Genomic DNA, 10476 nt, shown 5'->3' with positions numbered 1-10476 from the left:
TATGTTATCTAAACACATGTATGAAAATATGACTTTTGAAATTCGGTTCATCGTTTAATTCTGTTGTCATTGATCTAAATGACTTTTTATTTTTTATCTTCTCCAGTTTCGTGCTGCATCAGGTCAGTATGAAATATCAGTTTTCTTCATCTTAGTCATAAACTCTTGATCTTTTTTTAAATTAAATTTAATCCACTTCAATATTTTTAGGTTATTTCAGTCTGAAGGCAGCAGCCAGAGGCCGACCACTGATCATGAAGTGAACCGGACTGAAAGTGATTACAGCTCTCTGCTGCATGGTTGGTCACACAATAAATCTAACATTAACTTTTTGTATTTTATTTCGCCATGATGACACAGTTTTATAAAATGTATAAAAATCTCAAAGTGTCTACTTTAAGTCATTCAGTCTGACAAACAAAAAACAACAAAGTTAAACACCTGAATATTTTGTTTTCTGAGCTTCAACTTTATGTCAGAATTAATCTATAGATATTATGACTCTGCTGCTCAGTATGATAACATATAATTATATTATTAACATGAGTTTGATTGACAAAAAAAAAACTATTTAAGTTTGTAACAAACTGACAATTATCCCCATCAGGAATGAAAGAATTAACATGGTATATAAACAAGTACAAAATAGATCTTATTATTTTACATAATTGCATTCAGATCCAAACTTTTCTTTGATATTTTTTAGGCACCACGTCTGTGTATGAGACGATCCATAAACGTGGAGCCACTGGAAACGGTAAAGTATTAAAACAAGTCATTAAAGGAGACTGATTACATGTGAATCAGATCAAACACCAGCTGTCAAATACTCAAAGAGTGACATTAAACTATTTTAAAGTATCAGCAGGTTAATAGAAAAATGTTCAGGAGATTCTGAAACACTAATTCATGTTTTCTATGTGTTCATGTTTCTCTTTTACCAGAGAGGCCTCCTGATCCAGCAGACGGTTCTGTTTACGTTAACGTGAGACCAGATAATTACAGCTCAGCATGAAGGTCAGATAAACACCTGATTGGTTAAAATGTTACCCATCATTTTTTTTCTCTTCAATTAGGAAGATTTCCTGCATTTAGCAGTTCTACTTAGATTTCTGTTGTTTAGCTGTGAATTCATGACTGTATCCCATCTGTCTTTATTTTCTGTAACAGTATTTTCTTATTCTGACAATGATAACAGGCTGTTTTTTATTAAAGTATCATGTGGCTCCGGTTTTTGGTTTAGGCTAAATAAATGTATCATTCATTTCAAGTCTTTATTGTCCAGTGAGTTTGTTTTACATTTTTAAAGCAAACTTTTCAAAAGTTTTAAGCAGCACCTGTTTCTAGTACACATTTTCTGAGACACTATACATATTAGGCTGATTTGAAAAATGCATCTTCTCTGTTTGCAGGAAAGTGGAGTCGAGCAGCAACAGAAGCTCCAGTTTGTTCTCACGTTAAGAAAAGCTGTGGGTAACTCTGCTGGGTTGTTCTGCAAGAGTTCGACTCATTCTGTTTTTGTCATTATATGTCGTGATGATGATTGTATTTCTCTTGTTCTACAATGCAAGATGCTTCAATGTTAAATCTCTGCAATAATCAAAAGTGTTATATTTGTACCTTTGTAATCACATGTTAAAAATTAGCCGAAGATGAATAGATCTAAAGTTTGCAACATTCCAGTGAGATAAAACAAATGGTAAAAATTACAAACTCCATTTTTATTCATAAAACATTTGTAACTTTTACAACTTTCCTCTTCGTAATAAATATGAGACTGTGATTCAGTTCGCATATTGGTGCCTGTCTTTAATGAAATGTGCATAAGGACATGAATAGATGATATTGTCTCAACAACACATTGATGGTATTCAGGTATTTATTAAATAGTATAATGTTTCCAAATGGTCTCATTTGTCTTTCTGCAGGACAAACGAATGAGAAAATGTAAAATTTGACGTTAATTGTAAATTAGCAAATATAATATCCTAATCAATCACATATTTTATTATATTTGACAAGTTTGATACATGGAGCTGTTGTGGATGTTTTGAAATGTTCAGTATTGTCAAAAGTAATTATAATTACACACAAACATAAGTACCATGCTACAGGAAAAAAAGCAAAACATTATTTATTGAAACTGAGAATTCTGGGAATGAAACTTGTTAATTCCCAATGATACACGTTGTATTCTGTCCGTGACTTGTGTTTACAGGTAGGAGCCAGCAGATGGAGCCATTAAGTCGTAGTTTTATTTGTCAGCGGTCCTGAAAATGGCCGCCAGTTCAAATATGTGAGGCAGGAAGAAAACTTGTGTGTCTGCAGGATTCTGCTGCTTCACATGAACCTGCTCCATCCTGTTTGAATGGATCTGATTCAGGGATTCAAGGATTTTTTATTGTCATACCACCTTGATAGTTTGTGGTACAAAATTTGTACTCAGGTCCCAGATTAAAAATATACTACACAACAAAATAAATAGATAAATAATTATATAAATAAATAAACAAATGAACAATAAATTAATTTAAGTGATATGAATATAGTTATATGTCTGTGTGTAAATAATCTATGGGATGAAGCTGTATTTGGTGCAGCTTGAGTTCAGCAGCCTGACTTCTGAAGGGAAGAAACTGTTCCTCAGCCTGGTGGTTTTGCTCTGGATGCTCCTCAGCCTCCTGTCTTAGGGGAGCGGCTGGAACAGCCTGTGTGCAGGATGGGTGGAGTCCTTCCTGAGGAGGAGCGCCCTCCTCCTGCATTTCGAACTGTGTAGAGGTCCGAGGTGGAGGAATGGCTGCTCCCCGCAGTCCTCTGTGCAGTCTTGACCACCCTCTGCAGAGCCGCCATCTCAGTAGCAGTGCAGCTGCTGTGCCACACGGTGATGCAGGTGCAGAGAACGCTCTCCACCACACAGTGATAGAAGCTCCTCAGGAGTGAGTTCCCAAGTCCAGCTCTCTGCAGTTACTGCTGTTTTACTGTCTAAAATAAAATAGAAAGCAATTTTTGTCAAAGTAAAATATTAACAATAAAAAACAGAAAAGAAAAGCGTGTTCATGTCTTGGTAACAAAAGTGAACATTATTTAATTTGGGAATCTTCGAAGGGAACAAAAAAATTCCCACCAGACTTTTTCTATCAGTGACTTGTGCTTACAGATAGTAGCCAGCAGATGGTGCTATTAAGTAGTAATTTTTTTCAGAGTTCCAGAAAAAGGCTGGATGTCCGGTTATCCAGCCAGGAAGAAACTTTGTGTGTCTGCAGGATTCTGCTGCTTCACATTAACCTGCTCCATCCAGAGTGACTGGCTGGATGGAGCCAATCTCCATCCAGCCAATCATGGAGATTGGATCGATGGATCTCACAAATCCATCATCAAGCTCAACATCCTCATCCTCACTGAAAATACAGCTGCTGCCTGCAGCTACAACAACCATGCTAGCTTAGTAAGACCAACAATTCAGAGAGCCTTGAAACACATATGATTTCTTCTGAAACTAGAATAAATGGGAAATTAAAACAGCACAAAAAAGTGCCAGACCTAAACTCTGAAGCAATGGTCTGTATTCAAAAGTCACAAGAGGGCGATGCTGAGTTGTTATACCATTAAAGAGAACTCCTGTTTCTATTGTCAACACTTCTTGATCAGGACGTCACTGAAGATGAAGCTCAGCACATTTGCAGTTGTATTTATAGAGTTTCTGCAGGACACTGTAATGTCTCCTCGTCTCTTGGTGGAAGATCTGGACTAAAGTGAAATATTTAGTGCAGAAAACTACAAATTAAGTACCATCAGAAAAGCATGCTCTGCTAACACATGCTGGGTTAGCAGAGCTGCTAACGGCTTCTTTACGCTGAGTTAAGAAATTAAGAGAGGACATATTGTAAATGAGGCTATAGTTAGGAAAAAGCTAAACATCAGTGTATGGTGTAGGTTTGACTGAACGCCCCTAAATAAAATACAGAAACTTTTTTTTCACTCTGTACATTTTTAGAGTTTCTTCTTAAATCTATTTAAACTCCAAACTATTTCACAGTGTCTGATCTCATGTCTGATTTTTCCATACCTAAGAACTTATTTATCTGTGGTAGGTGAGATCATTCTCACCCATCACTTGTTTTCAGATGAAAAGGGGATTTTATGGTTTGTTTGCCAGAGAGTTCGCACGCAACACAAAAATAAAACATTTAAAACTCTTCATGTGTTACAGTAATGCTGTTTTCAGTTTATTTCAAGTGAAATTTATTTTATGGTTTCCAACAAGCAAAAGAAGCATATCTAATGAATTTGCATTTATTAAGCCTTTCAAAAAAACAACAAAAAAACAACAACAAAAAAAAACCCACACACAGTTCTGTGCTTCTTTTACCACAACTTCTCATCATTGGAGCGGAAACATCACAGCAGAAACTCAGTGCAGTGATGTCAGTGTTTAAAATAAACATCGTCCTTCATTCTCAGATAAAACGTTGATCCTGTTTCAGACGGCTCCATTTCTCTAGAGACGCTGCAGGGGCAGCAAGTTATGAAAGGAAGATTATTGGAGCAAAGCAGAGCAACAGCTGGTTTCAGGTTGAGGTCAGGATGGGGAACACCTCACCCAGTGTTCTGGTCTCACTCTGTAAGTAGATCCACTTTATCCGGATGGATGATGCTCATTAGAACAACACCATCTTTGACATCTAGTCTGCTGTAATATCTACTTTATCTTCCATTGTAATTTTGTAGCTTTACTTAGTGTAAACATTTGTTCATGATGTCTTTGCCGCTGGCTGGCTGGCTTACCAGTAGAGATGAGTGTGAAGTTTCCGTAGCCGTGCAGAACGTCTCCAGATGTTCTGTCTTCAGCCAGGGTGTGAAGTTTTTAAAATAAAGTTTTAATTCATCAGAAAAACAACAATAAACTAAAACATTTGGTCGTTTTCGTAAGAACAAATACATACTCAATATCTTTATAAGAAATTTGTTCAACAGGTAAAGGGAGTCATAGCTGAATGTGAGGGTGAGGCAAAGATGTTTGGTTTAATTTAACTAATTTATTATTTACGCTGATGAACTTTATTTCAGTGCTGAACACACTCCTCTGCTGTGGACAAACTCACGGTAACTTCAGCTTCTCATCTGTATTTTAATCATTTATCCTCTCAGGAACAGAATCCAGTTGATCTTTTATATCAGATGTTATTCTGAGTTTATCTTTTAATTTTTATCTTGATGTGTTTTTGTTACAAACTAAAAGAGAAACGTGCTGAATGTTGGTTCTATTGTAGGTGCTGGGCTGACTATTGAGCCCAACTCGTCAACGTTTTATGTTGGAGAATCTTTTACATTTAACTGTGACATGAATGCAGGAAAAGACACTGACTGGCAATACCGGTTAATAAGGAAAGATGAAGAAGTTTTTGACTATCAGTCTGATAAACGTTTCATAGTTAAACGTCTGAATACTAGACATAGTGGTGAATATCAGTGCTGTCGTCGCTGGAGGAACACCTCGTATGGAAAAAAGTGCAGTAATATTGTCACTGTTACTGTCACAGGTAAGACCTGAATATTTTAAAGAATTACAAAGATTTATATCAGCCCTAAAAAACATGCATTTGCTTACTGTATTTTATTTCATAATTTCAAGCAGATTCATTTGTTTATAAATTGTGTGTGAAATATGACATACATAATTACTGGGTTTAATTTTTATGGAAAAAAATTCAGTCACAAGTAAAATAAAGAGCAACATATAAGAAAATATGACTTACTTTTCCTTATAGACTTGCTTCATTGTAGAGTTAACCTCATTATCTGTTCAGGAAAAATAATGTACATTTTCATGTTAGTTAGTTAAATAATTTCAAACTAATTGTGTTTTCTTTTTTAATTTAATTTCTTTATAATAAGCAAAGACAACAAAATGAAATACTCTTAACAATAAGTGTTTAATTAAGGTGTTTTTTATCAAATCAAATATTTGTTTTTATAACAGCAGATAAACTTACAGCCAAACTGACAGCAGGTTCAACAACCATACCAGTAGGGGGCAGTGTGACAGTGAACTGCTCAGTGGAGCCCTCTGGTGGATGGAAATACAGGTGGTGGAGACGGACCTCAGACACACCTGAAGCTGAATTCAGCACAAATAATAAAGAAAACAGAGAGATCACTGTGAGACAAGGAGGAATCTACAGGTGTCAAGGAAAAAGAGGAAATCCCTCATTCTACAGCCATTCAAGTTATGAGAAAACCATAGAGATAACTTGTGAGTTTCTTTTTGATAACTGCCAGAAACTACTGCTACTGAATTTTTTAAAATGTGATTTAATGTTTCTCTCCATATCTGATGTTAACAGTTTCCAACAAGGTTTCTGTGACTCAACAACCAAACTGGCCTCTTGTCTTCAGTGGTGAGACGATCACTCTGACATGTGAGGTCCAGGGAGGAGAAACCACTGAGTGGACGTGTGAATGGAGGAGAGATGGGTCAATAATACCAGGAACACACAGTAAAGACTTGATGTTCAATGTCTCTGAGTCCAGCAGTGGAGACTACATGTGTCAGTGTAGAAACAGAGACGACTGGTTTTCTTCAACACAGTGGAGTGAAACCATAACAGGTGATTTAATTATTGTCTTTTCTGAACAGATTGAAGGAAAAAAAAGTGTTCCTCATATGTTGGACTAAAAGAAGTTTCTTCTTTGGACAGACCAGAATAAATTTGTCTATTCCCCATCTGAGTTATGAATTTTTAACCGTAGAAAAAAAGTAGCAGATTTTTTTGTTCACTTCCTTTAACAAGTTACAGTAATAAAACCACAACTGCTATAATTTGTGCTGCTATGTGCACATTTTTCCCAAAGTTGTTTTTTTAGGTATCTAAAGAATAAAACAGAAAAGGTCTCCGAGTTCAGTTTACTACTGAGTGTTCATCAAATTCAGTCAGATTCCTCTTCTTTAAATGTCCTTTTGCTTAGATTAAGCAGCTCATTGTTGTGATATAAGTTTTCTCCTCTGCTCCCTCCCTGCCCCTGCCTGCCCTGCTTGCTCTGTTTTTGTCCTGTCTTTTTCTATATTTTTGGAGCTTTTCTTTGTATATTCTCCAAATCTACAAAATTAGTCAAATTTTCGATGACGAGTCTGGGCACAGGAGAAAACCTCAGGGATTCACCCTGCATTTATTCATGATAACAGGAATTCTGTTGTTTGGAGCTTGTGGATTCCTGGCTTATCGACAAATTTGTGACGGACTTGGCCGAACTAGCGAACACTCAGACTGTTGGTGTGGACAAAGACGCAAGTTGGATGAGAGTCTCAGCAAAACTCGCAGCCCAGCTGAGGACTCTAAACTCACTTACGGAATGGAATCGATCTTGGAGAAGCTGCTAGTTTCGGCTCAGTGGAACGACCAAACTAATTTGGATAATTGGGAACTAGGATGTATCGGAGAGACTTTAGGGAAGATTGAAATTTATAATCTTCCCGACCAAAGACATTCTGTTTATGAATTGGCTTTCCCCTTGTTGCTTTGGAAGGGCTGCACATTTCCAATCTCCTTGAAGATATGTAAACATAATGCTCCTTCCCTCCTCACCCCCTCCTGTTATCCATACAGCTGAGCGCTCCCAAGGACATTCCTTGATAACAGCATTTTATCGGACTTCTGCTGGGAGGCTGAGCAACGTGGTTTCATGGCCCTTTGACGTCATCGCCTTCACTCATGTCTTTGTTTTGCCTTTTGTTTTGTCTGAATGTTGCCATTTGCCCTAATGTGTCCTTTCCTCTTTTTTATTTTATTTTGTTAGAAACCGTGGAGTACACACTTTTAACCCAAAAAAGGAATTAGAACAAACTTGGAATCCAGAGACTCAGTTTATTAGTCACTCTTTGGCTTATTTTCTAGAAAATGTAGACTCCTCTTCTTCCAACCCAGAAAAGGAATTAGACCAGAGGATACTTACTTATACTTATCTACCAACCCTGAATAGGAATATCTAGTTTATATCTAGTTTATATACGTTGATCAACATTATTAGACTACTTTTTAGACTCCTGTTCTTCCAACCCAGAAATGGAATTAGACCAGAGGATACTTAGCAACCTTGAAAAGGAGCACTTAGTTTACATACTTTAGATAAACATTAGATTTTTTTTCCCGTTTGCTTGTTCCTTTGGTTTGTTATTTTGTTTGTATTTCCTTTTAATTCCTGTAGAGCACTTTGTATTGCTTTGTTGCTGAAAATGTGCTATATAAATAAAGTTACCTTTATCAACGAGGGTCTAATGAGAGGTAATAACTAGAGGAATCCTCTAGACACAACTCTGTGTCTAGTTAAAGTTAGTTACTTATAACTATTCTATAATTATAAATAGTTATAAATACTTAGAATTACTTATACTTGTAACTGCATTGCTTAGAATTACTCATTTGTTTGTAACAAACACTAATAAAATGTTTCTGTTTTTGTTGAATAAAATAAGGACTAACATGAATTTTTTATGTTTTGTTCTTTCAGTAACTGTTAGCTCTTCATTTCCTGTGATGCTGATCGTTGGAGCAGTCAGTGGAATCGTTCTCATTTTTCTCATTGTCCTCCTGCTCTTGTTGTGGCTCTGCAGACGGTCTCAAGGCGAGAACATTTTCTTCTCATCTTATTACTTTTTAATTAAAATACTATGTTATCTAAACACATGTATGAAAATATGACTTTTGAAATTCGGTTCATCGTTTAATTCTGTTGTCATTGATCTAAATGACTTTTTATTTTTTATCTTCTCCAGTTTCGTGCTGCATCAGGTCAGTATGAAATATCAGTTTTCTTCATCTTAGTCATAAACTCTTGATCTTTTTTTAAATTAAATTTAATCCACTTCAATATTTTTAGGTTATTTCAGTCTGAAGGCAGCAGCCAGAGGCCGACCACTGATCATGAAGTGAACCAGACTGAAAGTGATTACAGCTCTCTGCTGCATGGTTAGTCACACAATAAACATCAATATTAAATTGGACATAACTTCACTTTGCTGTAACGTTTTCTTTATGTTGATATAGCTTCATAAAATTAATAAAATCTCTTAAAGTGTCAAAGTGAGAATTAAACTGCTTCTGTCTGACAAACACAAAACAACAAAGTTAAACACCTGAATATTTTGTTTTCTGAGCTTCACCTTTATGTCAGAATTGATCTAAAGATATTATGGTTCTACTGCTCAGTAAGGCAACACATAATTAGATTATTAACATGAATTTGATTGATAAAAACAATTCAAAGTTGTAACAAACTGATATTATCCCCATCAGGAATGGAAGGATTAACACCGTATATAAATGAAATAGATCTTATTATTTTACATAATTGCATTCTGATCCAAACTTTTCTTTGATATTTTTTAGGCACCACGTCTGTGTATGAGACAATCCATAACCGTGGAGCCACTGGAAACGGTAAAGTATTAACAAATGTAATATTTTAATAAATCACATTTTAAATTCTAAAAGTTTCCTTCACAGGGCTGTTGTAGATGTTTTGCAATTTTTAGTATTGTCAAAATAATTATAATTAAACACAGACATAAATACCCTGTTCTACAAAAAAACATTATTTATTTAAACTGAGAATTCTGGGAATGAAACTTATTCCCAATAATACACCCTGTGTTCTGTCCGTGACTTGTGTTTGCAGGTAGTAGCCACCGGATGGTGCCATTAAGTCATAGTTCTCCAAATTGTTGGTCCAGAAAATGACCTTCAGTTCAATGATGTGATGCAGGAAGAAAACTTGTGTCTTCAGGATTCTGCTGCTTCACATGAACCTGCTCCATCCAGAGTGATTGGCTGTGGTGGAAACGGCAGCAGAACATCTCACAAATTCCTAATCAAGCTCAACATCCTCATCCTCACTGAAAACACAGCTGCTGCCTGCAGCTGCAACCATGTTAGCTTAGCACAAACAACAACTCAGGGAGCCTTGAAATACATATGATTTCTTCTGAAACTAGAATAAAATGACACTTTTTAGTGTCAGTTTAATGGAAAATTGAGATTAAAGAAGAAGGAAAAATGTGAAGACCTAAACTCTGAAACAATGGCCTGTAGTCTGTATTCAAAAGCCACAAGAGGGCGATGCTGAGATGTCATACCATTAAAGAGAACTCCTGTTTCTATTGTCAACACTTCTTGATCAGGACGTCACTGAAGATGAAGCTCAGCACATTTGCAGTTGTATTTATAGAGTTTCTGCAGGACACTGTAATGTCTCCTCGTCTCTTGGTGGAAGATCTGGACTAAAGTGAAATATTTAGTGCAGAAAACTACAAATTAAGTGCAGTTAGAAAACCCATGGGTGCAATTTAGGGACGACTCCAAGGGCCTCTGGCTGACAGGGGTCCAACGCAAATTTTTTTTTTGTTGTTGTTGTTTTTGTTTAAAGAAATAGAATAAAAAATTGAGGGCCCTATTAATAATAAAATTAATCATATTGTGTTTT

At 36.1% G+C, this 10476-nt stretch overlaps 1 protein-coding gene and 2 long non-coding RNA genes across 3 annotated transcripts in view; all 3 read left to right on the top strand.

Moving 5' to 3' along the window:
- The window catches only part of LOC106962000 (uncharacterized), a gene marked incomplete at its 5' end in the record, with an annotated part of 46827 nt that overhangs the window by 31416 nt on the left and 4935 nt on the right, over nucleotides 1-10476 (top strand). The gene's annotated exons all lie outside the window — the stretch shown is intronic.
- Nucleotides 4448-5344, top strand: LOC106962013 (uncharacterized). Its single transcript, XR_001427882.1, has 3 exons — nucleotides 4448-4621; nucleotides 5068-5103; nucleotides 5271-5344. It is a non-coding gene; the product is annotated as an uncharacterized LOC106962013 (long non-coding RNA).
- Nucleotides 8771-9820, top strand: LOC106962018 (uncharacterized). The gene is made up of 3 exons (XR_001427886.1): nucleotides 8771-8786; nucleotides 8875-8963; nucleotides 9673-9820. It is a non-coding gene; the product is annotated as an uncharacterized LOC106962018 (long non-coding RNA).

The sequence above is a fragment of the Poecilia latipinna genome, unplaced genomic scaffold (genome assembly GCF_001443285.1).
Source record: "Poecilia latipinna isolate Pla-1442-1.1 unplaced genomic scaffold, P_latipinna-1.0 Scaffold1360, whole genome shotgun sequence".
NCBI classification, from domain to species: Eukaryota; Metazoa; Chordata; class Actinopteri; order Cyprinodontiformes; family Poeciliidae; genus Poecilia; species Poecilia latipinna.
This window is presented reverse-complemented; position numbering and strand designations above follow the sequence as displayed.